General features: G+C 44.6%; 1 long non-coding RNA gene across 1 annotated transcript in view; it reads left to right on the forward strand.

Moving 5' to 3' along the window:
- LOC145420393 (uncharacterized) overlaps positions 1-3,638 on the forward strand; it is an 11,531-nt gene extending 7,893 nt beyond the window's left edge. Inside the window, exon 3 of the long non-coding RNA XR_013901689.1 lies at positions 3,418-3,638. This is a non-coding gene — a long non-coding RNA (uncharacterized LOC145420393). The remainder of the gene's footprint in view (positions 1-3,417) is intronic.
- The last annotated feature ends 8,923 nt before the right edge of the window (positions 3,639-12,561 follow it).

Here is a 12,561-nt window from a genome sequence, read left to right on the forward strand (position 1 = left end):
TAATACACACATAAACAAAGCACAGATGTGCATGTGCAGGCTCTCATGCAATGGTGGTTATGCAAGTTAGAGTCCAAAGCCACGAGTTTTACTGTACATGAAGCCCCCCCCCCCTCCTGCACAGCCTGCACGCAAACTTATAAACACACATGTTACGCAGGTGAGAAGAGTCTGGGAACTGTACAGTCACACAAGTTTAAACAGAGGGACGTGGGCACGCAAACACATGTGCATGCTGCCATACATATGATGAGGACAAAAATACAAATGGACATAAGATGGACATTTTTTGAGATGTAAGATGGATTTAGAATGAAGGCAATTAAGGTTCAGTTTTCAAAGCATCCCCTCTTTTTCCACACGCTGATGAAAACCAGGCAGCATCTGTTTTATATGTGTTTGTGTAGATTTGTATTAAAGTCTAATTTCTCTTAATGACTAACAGGAACCTTCGGGGTGAGAAGTATCGCAGTGGATGCTGACTTCACCTCTCAATAAGCTCATTCTTTACGGTAGATTAGCTTCTCTTTGTCTCACTGGCCAGCACACCATCAAAACCATTACTTAACGTACTAAGGAAACTGGGTGCACAAAGGCAGGGAAAAATGGAGACGGGGAGTAATGAAGCAATATACGCTTTCCCTGGTGGTTTTAATGTTGAGTGCTGGCCATAATTCACACCAGCACACACATGCACACACACTAACGCAAGAACAAATTTATGCACACTCATACACGCCTGTGCACATGCACAGAAAACAATAGTTTTATCTCGCTGGCTGTGTCTCTGTCTTTCCTACCCTCCATTTAGGTCAAAGAAGATATACAGACGTGTGAAACAGACTGCCCTTGACATTGTGGGTTGACATTTCTGTGCTGGATGGGGGAGGGTGAGGATCTACGCTGACCTGATTCACCCCCATATTAATCATTGTTATGGTACAGCATGACATTGATTTTTCAGAACGAGTGCACAAAACTGCTGTGAAATAATCTTGTTTGGTTACAGACGAGTTTTGTGAGATTTTTTCTTTTTATTTCAGTGTAACCTTTATGGTGAGTCTTGTACTCTACAATTGATAGAAGCTTGATTTCAAGCTTGGTTTAGACTATGTGACGGCTTGATCTGTTTCAAAGGGAAAACCTTGCTGTTGCTGTCGAGGTACCATCGAATACATTGCAGCCTCATAATATTTTTGACGACGAAAAAACCCGTTTTTTTTCTCTATGTTAATACTAAACACACATATGTAAATATACTAATATCAATTTAAGATTTTAGAACTAGACATTAGGTGATAAAGGTGATGATATCAGAGTACAAAACCAAAAAACAATAACCAAAAAAGTGTATAATAGGAGCGATACAGTCACGATAAGAAGACAGTACAACCTTGTTTATTTCTAAAGTTTTACATATCAGGATAAATGTAAAACTTCTCTGGTCCACAGCAGCATCTAAAATTATCTAAAACATCACACAGAATCCAGTATTTGATTGTCAACCTGACTACACCCCATGGTTTAGTAGTTTGTAGAACCACCTTCAGCAGCAATTGAAGTCATGGTTTTCTGTATGATACTCTGTCATTGTGGATAAATTTTGGCCCACTCTTCTTGCCTATGTTGTTTCACTACATTGAGATATTGAGATTTGTGAGCATTTGTTTACAGCATACACTTAACTTACACTTAACTTACAACAACTATTTTGGTGAAAAGTCAACCATGCTAAACATGCTAACTAACTGAGGCCTGTAGCAACCGAATGGTAGCTCTTGGGCTTTGCACGGTCTGACCTTGGAGTGAATTTGCTGGACGTCCACTCTAGGGAAGACTAGGAATTGATCAACTTTAGGTTGTTTGGAAATGACCATATAACCTTTTCCAGATTGATGGCCAGCTGCAGATGCTTATCTAAGATCACTGCTGATGTCTTTCTTCCTTGATAACAATCACCTGAATGCTCTAGACCAGCAAACTATTAAAAGCCCTGCTTTTATAGATGCTTTTGTAGGTGCTTACATGTGCTGATGACCAGTTAATTAACTGCACATGGCTTTTACTTTCCTGTGTAACTAATGTTGTGTACTGATGTGATGATTTACATGCTCTCTCCTCCAGGTACTCCACAGCTCAATGACATGCATTTTGGGTTAAATAGCTGTTCCTGCTATAGGCAGGTAACTTGTCCAGGTACCCTATAATAGCTGGGGTAGGCTCCAAGAACTGCAGTTTTTTTAAAGTTAATTTTTCAACACCGGAGGTTGCTGCTCGGTTAGAAGTGACAAAATGTCTCATTCAAACCTCACACATTCAGATGCCATGAAATTAACTGAGTGTACTGTTCAGCTCAAGGACTGGATTTAAACCTACAGTCACTGAAACAGCTCATTTTGAGCAGCTAATAAAAGCACTGAAGACAGATCAACCTGTTTGGTTTTAGAGCTAGGGACATTTGTATGGTTTACAGCGACTGTGACATATTATTCAGCAAAGGTTTGCCAATAAAGGACGCGACTAATCACATCCACACGCAGGCACACACTAAACTATCATAGTCTAGTTATTAATCTGGAGTAATGAACACACAATCTGTGAGGTTCATGTGGGTCAGTGGAGGATGATGCAAGACATGGCCACATATAGAGTATGATGCATAAGCCCTTAACATGATTAAATGTAATTATTTCACAAAGTGACCTTTAATGAAGAAATGTTGAGCACTATGCTAGTATGTTGTATCATATGACCCACTGCACACACATATAAAGCAGTCACATGCAGCCTCATGTTAGAATGGGAGGTAATACTCTCAAACCAAAGGCAGGCGGGGGATGGGAAATAGGGTTAGTGGGCTTATGCAACAGGAATGAGCACAAGATGAGCATGATGGCCCCTCATATGAGGAAAACAGGCTAGACGTGTGTGCTTGTGTGTGTCTGTGCGTGAGGAAGAGATGAACTCTATATCTTCTGGGCTGACAGGAGGAGATGAGGGCCGGACAGGCAGCTTTTCTGTTTCCTGATTATTCCACCTCATCTCCCTCCCTGCATCCAACCCAGCATCAGCCTTACTCTTTCTCTGTGTGGAAGCAAAGCGTTCCTGACAGCAGAAAAAGAAAAAGAGAAAAAATACTGAAATGATATAAGAAAGAAGTGAGAGAATGAATGACGTGAAGAGAAATCTCTGTTAGTGAAATAAAGACACACCTGGGGAGTTTATTGTGTAATATGCAAAAGGTTTTCTCTGATTTTGAATTTGTCGGTGTTCATGAATAAATTAGACAGACACTCTAATAAAACTGAAGGTTCGTCATGTATCACCCAGATTACATCACTTGCTCAAGTCCAAAACAGATCAATGTGACAAAATGAAAAGCATCAATCAACACAATGATTTCCTTTCTTCTAACAGTCCACTCCAATCCTCCTGGTGCGTGAGGTTATCCAGTTTAGTCCCATCAATGACGGAGATAGAAAGAACAAAATCATTCAGGATCCATGGCAATGCTTCACTGAGGTAGATAACAAGAACGAGTGGAAACATCCATCACCCTTCACTGCAATTTTTTTTAAGCTTTTAGCTAATTTTTTTCATCCTCCAAGCTTCACATGATGATTTATTTTCAGCTATTTTCTTTTCTCATTTGTACTAAAAGAGAAAAAAACAATTCTATGGAGTGAAATAACTGGAGAGGCCCATGCTCACCATTCATTCTCAGGTGTCAGGTTCTTTCTTGTAGCAGAGAGATGGAAAACATGAAGTGGTGATTTGTATTATAAAAAATGAAAATGTAACTTTGATGCATATTGGATGCCAAATTGAAAATGAAGTGAAACACCTACGTGGTTGCTTCATTTATTAAAGTAAAGCTTTGAAAGGTAAAAGTTCTCTATAGATGTAACAGAGGCTAATATGTTTAGATTCTCTTACAGTACCTTATTTTCCCCACACAACTGTGGCAGATTTAACCTGAGAAAACGTCCAGATATGTGTTGCTTGCTGCTTAAATGATCTTTAATTCCTTTTTTATAGGTTAAATATTTGAATGTAAAAAAAAGTTTCATTTATCCTTTTAAGCTTATGTTTGCTGGAGGAAGTAAAAGGAGAGAGGAAGGAGGGACACGTTCCGAGGTCTGTGGCCGGATTTGGATAAGGACAGGCGAATCAATAGAGCCGATCTATACTTTGATAGTCACAGGCTAGTCATTTGGTACAGTTTCCTTATTGGACATATTTTTACACTTCCTGTAATAAACATGTTTATTTATTCATACTCAACTATTCTAAGAAGCCCAACATCATCTGCTTTATGTATCTTAACTTAAAGTGCTTCAACTGATTTTATAGCCTTCAGAGAAATGTTCACACCTGATGTAAAGATCAGTACACAGCAGTGCTGCAAACAAACATAAGAAAACAATCATCGTTCTTATTAAAGCACAATTATGTAAATTTCAGGTTTTATGTATCAGGACAAAATAAAAAATTATCTGGTGCTTACCAGGTTCTAAAATTAGGTGAACAGAACATCAGATTCACAACAACACATGATATATGATGCCATGCCATTATTTATTTAACAAGAATTAGGCTAAAGTGCTGAAGCATAAGAAAGACTAATGCACTTGATTAACTGATCATCAGTATGTGTGAGCACTTCTATGAAAGAAGTTTGGGAGTTTGCATTCGGGTATGTGTTAGCACAAAGTCGAGGTGGAAAGATATCGTCAGTGATCAATTAGAGGGTTATGAGGCCATTTCCAAATTCACCCCAAATTCAGATTGTGCAAGAGCTACATCTCAGACTCTACAGGCCTCAGTTAGCATGTTAAATGTTAAAGTTCATGACAGTACATTTAGAAGACTGAGAAAGCATAGCTTGTTCCGAAGGTTTGCCAGGAGAAACCTTTTCCTCATTAAAATGAACATGGAAACATGGCTTAGGTTTGCAAAGTTGCATGTGAACACACAAGATATAACACAAAATATTAGTTGGACAGGTGAGTGCAAAGTGGAGATAAAACTAAATATTTTAGTTTTATCAGGCTCAACGGGAGCCTCCAGGCGACCCACCAGGCTTGTCCGGATGGGCACGATGGAAATCCCGGACCATACCAAGTGAAGGTTGGCCATAGCCCTCCAAATCCACCAGATACTGAACTCCCCGTCCACGGCGCCGCGAGTCCATGATGCGCGTAATAGAATACGCGGGCAGGCCATCAATGAGCCGGGCGGGTGGCGGCGGCCTGGAAGGAGGGCACAGAGGACTGGACAGGTGTGGTTTCAACTGAGACACATGGAACACGTTGTGGATACGCATGCTACGTGGGAGCTGCAAACGGACCGAGACTGGGTTAACAACAGCCTCGACGGTAAAGGGTCCAATGCAAGCAGCTGGGCGGTCTCTAGGGCTGTGGGAAGCTTGGGTAATGCTACAAAATGTGCTGCTTTAGAGAAGCGATCGACAATAGACAGAATTACTGTGTTACCTGCCGAAGGTGGAAGTCCAGTAACAAAGTCGAGGGCAATGTGTGACCACGGTCGACCCGGGGTAGGGAGTGGATGAAGTAAGCCTGCGGGAGGAGTGTTTTGTGACTTATTTTGGGCGCAGGTAGTACAGGCTTTAACATATTCTCGGGCATCTTGGGCTAAAGATGGCCACCAGAAGGCGCATTCCAGAAAGGCAATGGTGCGTTGGATTCCAGGGTGACATGAGAATCTTGCTGTGTGGGCCCATTGGGATCGTACGGACGAAGGGATGTAGAGCCGCCCCGGGGGTCCTGTCCCCGGATCAGGTTCGGTACGCTGGGCCCGCCGCACCATCGACTCAATCTCCCAAGTGAGGCCTCCTATGACACAGCCCGGAGGCAAGATCGACGCCACCTCCCGATCCCCCTCAGAGGGTGAAAACTGACGTGATAAAGCATCTGGTTTGACATTTCGGGACCCGGGCCTGTAAGTAATGGAGAAATTGAAACGGGTGAAGAAAAGCGCCCACCTGGCTTGACGTGCGTTGAGGCGTTTTGCTGCCTGAAGGTAGGCGAGGTTCTTGTGGTCGGTCCACACAATGAAAGGCTGTGCCGTCCCCTCTAGCCAATGCCGCCACTCCTCCAGTGCCAGTTTGATGGCGAGTAGCTCCCTGTCGCCAACATCGTAGTTTTGCTCTGCGGGTGAAAGCCGACGAGAGAAGTAAGCGCATGGATGGAGTTTACCTTCAGTTTTCTGAGAGAGGACGGCCCCCACGTCCATATCCGAGGTATCCACCTCCGCGATGAAGGGTTGGTTGAGATCCGGCTGGGAGAGGATGGGAGCGGAGGCAAACCGTTGTTTCAGATGATTGAACGCCTCCGTGGCTGCCTGTCCCCACTGGAACGGAACCTTAGGGTAAGTGAGGTAAGTAAGAGGTGAGACAATTTTGTTGAAGTCACGGATGAAACGGCGATAGAAATTTGCAAACCCCAAAAAACGTTGAAGCTGTTTGCCGTTTGGGGGTGTGGGCCACTCCAAAACCGCTTTGACCTTTCCAGGATCCGGTCTCAAGTTTCCCTGCTCAATTATGAATCCAAGGAAAGAAACAGTGGTTACATGAAACTCACACTTCTCTGCTTTGACAAAAAGGCGATTTTGCAACAATCTTTGTAACACCAGTTTGACATGTCTTTCGTGCTCTGACACTGACCTGGAGAAGATGAGTATATCGTCTAGGTAGACGAAAACAAAGTGGTTGAGGAAGTCTCTGAGGACGTCATTCACGAGGGCTTGGAAGACTGCCGGGGCATTTGTTAATCCAAAAGGCATGACAAGATATTCAAAATGTCCCAGATGGGTGTTGAAGGCCGTCTTCCACTCATCCCCTGCCCTAATGCGAACCAAATGGTAAGCACTCCGGAGGTCAAGTTTACTGAACATTTTCATCCCGTGGAGAAGCTCAAACGCTGAGGTCAGCAGGGGCAGCGGGTATTTATTTTTGACAGTGATTGCATTCAAGCCCCGATAGTCAACGCATGGCCGGAGGGACTTGTCCTTCTTGTCCACGAAGAAAAAACCCGATGCCAAAGGAGAGGTAGATGGCCGAATGATTCCCGCAGCCAGTGCGTCAGTAATGTACTCCTCCATGGCTTCTCTTTCTGGCTGTGTCAGGCTATAGAGTCGGCTAGTAGGCAACGGAGCTCCTGGTAACAAGTCAATGGCACAATCATAAGGCCGGTGTGGGGGAAGAGAACGGGCGCGATCCTTACTAAACACCTCCGCTAGTTCATGGTACACTGAAGGAACTGCTGTTAGGTCCGGAGGAGTCTGCGGGGGTGACGCGGAGGAGCCAATGGATGGAATGGCTGATTTTAAGCAAGTCATATGGCAACCCTCCCCCCATCTAGACACACAGCCCGCCTGCCAATCAATCAGTGGGTTATGCTGCAACAGCCATGGATAGCCCAGAACCAGAGGCGTCAGCGGAGCTTTGAAAACAAACAGACTGATTAATTCAGTGTGATTTCCAGACAAATACAGGGTGACTGGTTCAGAAACATGGGTGACATCAGGCAAACGCTGTCCATTCAGAGATGAGGCTCGAAGAGCATGGGGCAGAGGTTCAATAGTTAGGCCCAGTTTCTTAGCGAGTGATGCATCAATAAAACTCTGTTCGGCCCCTGAGTCTATCAAAGCCTTGAGTGAGTGAGTGGTGGCGTGAGCAGTGAGCTTAGCTGGTAACAAAAGATGAGGAGGGGAATGAGAGATGTTTATTTCGCCCACCAGTACCCCCGTTTCTAATGGCGGGCACGCCCTTTTGCTCGTGCGGGGCAAACGGCGATGAAATGTCCGTGACGGCCGCAGTATAAACACTCACCAGCCATGAAACGGCGCTGCCTCTCCGTTGGTGTAAGCCGGGCACGTCCAATCTGCATCGGCTCCGCCTCGCCGGGGCTCACATCCACCGAGGCCGGCTGTTGTGGTGAAGCAGCACTACCGGCAAAAATCCCAACACTGAGCGGAGCACTCTGGGAAGCTGAGTGTCGCGTCCCACGGCGCATTCGCAGGCGCTCGTCAACGTGAATGCACAGGGACATTAATGAGCTGAGAGATGATGGTAATTCCCTCGTCATGAGCTCATCCTTCAAATCCTCCGCAATATTGTTGAGCAGAACCTCTTCTCTCCACCCGGTTTCTACAGCGAGAATGCGGAAGTCAACCGAGAAGTCAGCCATAGTGCGTTTACCTTGTTTCAGATTTAGTAGACGGTGTGCAGCAGCAGAGGGCCCACCATCCCTTTCAAACACGCCTTTGAATTCAGTCAGGAAGTCGAGGTAGGAGACATTCAGCAGGGTTTTCAATAGTGCCTGAGCCCACTGGAGCGCGCGGTCTCGTAACAGCTGAACAAAGAAAGCAATCCGGGCACCGTCGCTGGCATACGTCCTGTTCTCCTGGGGGAAAAACAGGGAGACTTGGGCAAGAAAACCCGAACATTTCTCCAGCTCACCTGTAAACGGCTCGGGGCTTGGCATCGTCCTCCCCGGGGCCTCTAGCCAGGCAGCGGGAGGGTCGGGGGGTGCAGCAGCGGCCTGGGGATTCGGAGATGGAGAGGGACTTACACGCGGAGATGGGTTTACGCTTGGAGAGGGCGAGCTTACCAGGGGTGTGCGCTGGGCGAGAGCCTGTGTAAGGGCGGAGAGCTCTTTATTGATATGGTGGAGCATCTTCTCGTGCCGCTCCAGCAGGGCTTCCTGAGTGAGGAGAGCCCGTTGAACAGGGTCAGAATCCGCTGAGTCCATAGTGGCTGGATCGTTCTGTCACAGATTAGTAGGCAGAGGACTCACTCGCAGAACTCTGAAGTTTAGAGAGAAGGTGAGGGTTTATTTGCAATGTGACACCAAGTGAGAATATATACATATATACAGTGGAACAGATAACACGGGGCTCCAGGGAGTAGTGCGGGGTCCGAAGGGAAGGTCCAAGACGGGGGTACACACACGCTCTTCTTCCACTTGATCCGTAACTCACTCAAAATGTCCACACTAAAAAGCTCACGCTCACTCACACACATCCACAGAAATCCAGACGGCAGGGAAGACGGGCAGGGAGTCTAGAAGGCCTGTACACAGAGAAAAAAAAAACAATGTCAGGAGGAAACTCTAGGAGATCAAAGGAACACTTTCATAGGCTAAGCTACACTGACACTTGGTAGTGTGACGATCCAGCGAGGAAGCAGCCTCTCTTGCCATCTTAAGTAGTCTGCCAGGATCAGTGTGAATGAGCCACAGGTGTGTGTTCAGGGTGGGTTCAGAGGCGGGGAATCAAGGTCCAGTTCCGCCCTGGTGGGAGAGGTTAAGACAAAAAATACACACACCACGACCTCTCCAGATCTTGAGAACCATGACAAATATAGTAGAATCATCACAAACATTTCATTCCAATTCTCAAGCACGGTGGGGGAAGGGTTATGATTTGGACTTGTTTTGCAACCACAGTATGTTGGCACCTTGCAGTCATTGAGTTGACCATGAACTCCTCTGTATAACAAAGTATTCAAATGTGAGGCCATCTGTCTGACAGCTAATGCTTTGCCAAAACTGGGTCATGCAACAGGGTAAAGATCACAAGAGCTGCAGTAAATCTACAACAGAATGGCTGAAAAAGAAAAGGTTTAATACTGGCCCAGTCAAAGTCCAGAATTCAACATTTACCTTTACTCAAAAAGCCATCTCTAGACCCAGCAGTCTTAGCTAATTATAGGCCAATCTCCAACCTTCCTTTCATTTCAAAAATCCTTGAAAGAGTAGTTGTCAAACAGCTAACAGATCATCTGCAGAGGAATGGTTTATTTGAAGAGTTTCAGTCAGGTTTCAGAGCTCATCACAGCACAGAAACAGCTTTAGTGAAGGTTACAAATGATCTTCTTATGGCCTCTGACAGTGGACTCATCTCTGTGCTTGTCCTGCTAGACCTTAGTGCAGCATTCGATACTGTCGACCATAATATCCTATTAGAGCGATTAGAACATGCTGTAGGTATTACAGGTACTGCACTGCAGTGGTTTGTATCATATCTATCTAATAGACTCCAATTTGTTCATGTAAATGGAGAGTCCTCTTCACACACTGAGGTTAATTATGGAGTTCCACAGGGTTCAGTGCTAGGACCAATTCTGTTTACATTATACATGCTTCCCTTAGGCAGTATCATTAGAAGACATAGCATACATTTTCACTGCTATGCAGATGACACCCAGCTCTATCTGTCCATGAAGCCAGATAACACACACCAATTAGTTAAACTGCAGGAATGTCTTAAAGACATAAAGACCTGGATGGCCGCTAACTTTCTGCTTCTTAATTCAGATAAAACTGAGGTTATTGTACTCGGCCCTGAAAATCTTAGAAATATGGTATCTAACCAGATTCTTACCCTGGATGGCATTACCTTGGCCTCCAGTAACGCTGTGAGGAACCTTGGAGTCATTTTTGACCAGGACATGTCCTTCAACGCACATATTAAACAAATATGTAAGACTGCGTTCTTCCATTTGCGCAACATCTCTAAAATTAGAAATATCCTGTCTCAGAGTGACGCTGAAAAACTAGTTCATGCATTTATTACTTCCAGGCTGGACGACTGTAATTCATTATTATCAGGATGTCCAAAAAACTCACTGAAAAGCCTTCAGCTAATCCAAAATGCTGCAGCAAGAGTACTGACAGGGACTAGAAAGAGAGAGCAGATTTCTCCTGTTCTGGCTTCCCTTCATTGGCTTCCTGTTAAATCCAGAATTGAATTCAAAATCCTGCTCCTCACATACAAGGTCTTAAATAATCAGGCCCCATCTTATCTTAACGACCTTGTAGTACCATATCACCCTATTAGAGCACTTCGGTCTCGCTCTGCAGGCCTACTTGTTGTTCCTAGAGTATTTAAAAGTAGAATGGGAGGGAGAGCCTTCAGTTTTCAGGCCCCTCTTCTGTGGAACCAGCTTCCAGTTTGGATTCGGGAGACAGACACTATCTCTACTTTTAAGATTAGGCTTAAAACTTTCCTTTTTGCTAAAGCATATAGTTAGGGCTGGACCAGGTGACCCTGAATCCTCCCTTAATTATGCTGCAATAGACATAGGCTGCCGGGGGATTCCCATGATGCATTGAGTTTTTCCTTTCCAGTCACCTTTCTCACTCACTATGTATTAATAGACCTCTCTGCATTGAATCATATCTGTTATTAACCTCTGTCTCTCTTCCACAGCATGTCTTTTATCCTGTCTTCCTTCTCTCACCCCAACCGGTCGCAGCAGATGGCCGCCCCTCCCTGAGCCTGGTTGTGCCGGAGGTTTCTTCCTGTTAAAAGGGAGTTTTTCCTTCCCACTGTTGCCAAAGTGCTTGCTCATAGGGGGTCATATGATTGTTGGGTTTTTCTCTGTATCTATGAAGCGCCTTGAGGCGACTTATGTTGTGATTTGGCGCTATATAAATAAAATTGAATTGAATTGAATTGAACATAAGTGAACTGCTGTGATGGGACATTAAAGAGCTGTTCATGAACAAACACCTGTAAACCTAAGTGAACTGAAGTGATGCAAAGAAGTGAGAGTGTTAAAGTCATGCTGTATGTGATTATTTTAAGTTATTGCTGCTGATGATTGATGATTCTTTTTTCCTGATACATTAAACCACAGAAATGAAATAGTGTCTATATTTTTTACATGACTGTACAATCACATCTCCAAAAAACTAATTTGGCTTGTTATATAAAATGTAATTAATTGGAAAATAATTCAAACCCAATATTTAATAAAAACAGTAAAAACAAAACAGATCCGATGTTGAAAAAGAGACATTTCTTGCACGGAATTTGTGCTGCAGGTTTTATTTTGCTCTTCGGGGTAGTCAAAAAGCGGCTGTGGCTGGGATGATGTGAGGGCAGACAGAGGAGACAAGGCTCATGTGCCCCTTTATGACACTATGAATTTTATCGCTTCTCATCCGCTGGTATGACTTTGTCATTTCATTGCACCTCATCTCTTACGTGCATCACATCCTCTGATGATTGCACTTTTGATTTTCCCATATAGATACACGTGGTGTGAATCCTAGAGCAAAAGAAAGAGACTCAAAAAGCTGCGATTGCTTTTGTTAAACTGATTTGTCGGGCACTATTTGTCAGACTGTAATAATGATTGTTTTATTTTCTTTTGTCTGCTGGTAGACGCTCGTTGTGTTTGTGTGTGTGAATCTGTAATTACAAAAGGGCTGTTCAGTGTGAAGAGATCTGGCGTCCCACCACAGGCTGTGAGTGCGAGCTATAATCTGCCTTGATGACGCTGATCACAGTCTGTGAATGGAGGTGCTGTGGGACAAAGCTCAACCGCTCTGTGCCAGTGTGCCATTACAGAGATGACATCATTCCTCTGCAGCACTTAGCCTGCGCATGGACACTGACATGCACGCACACGCACACACACACATAAGTATCATTTACGACTGCTCACTTCTCAGGTCTCCCCACCCACCTACCCACGGTGTCATGGATCTATCCTCGTGTGGCCAGCAGCAATTAGCATGTGTACTCGCA

The sequence above is a fragment of the Astatotilapia calliptera genome, chromosome 15, assembly GCF_964374335.1.
Source record: "Astatotilapia calliptera chromosome 15, fAstCal68.1, whole genome shotgun sequence".
Lineage (NCBI taxonomy): Eukaryota > Metazoa > Chordata > Actinopteri > Cichliformes > Cichlidae > Astatotilapia > Astatotilapia calliptera.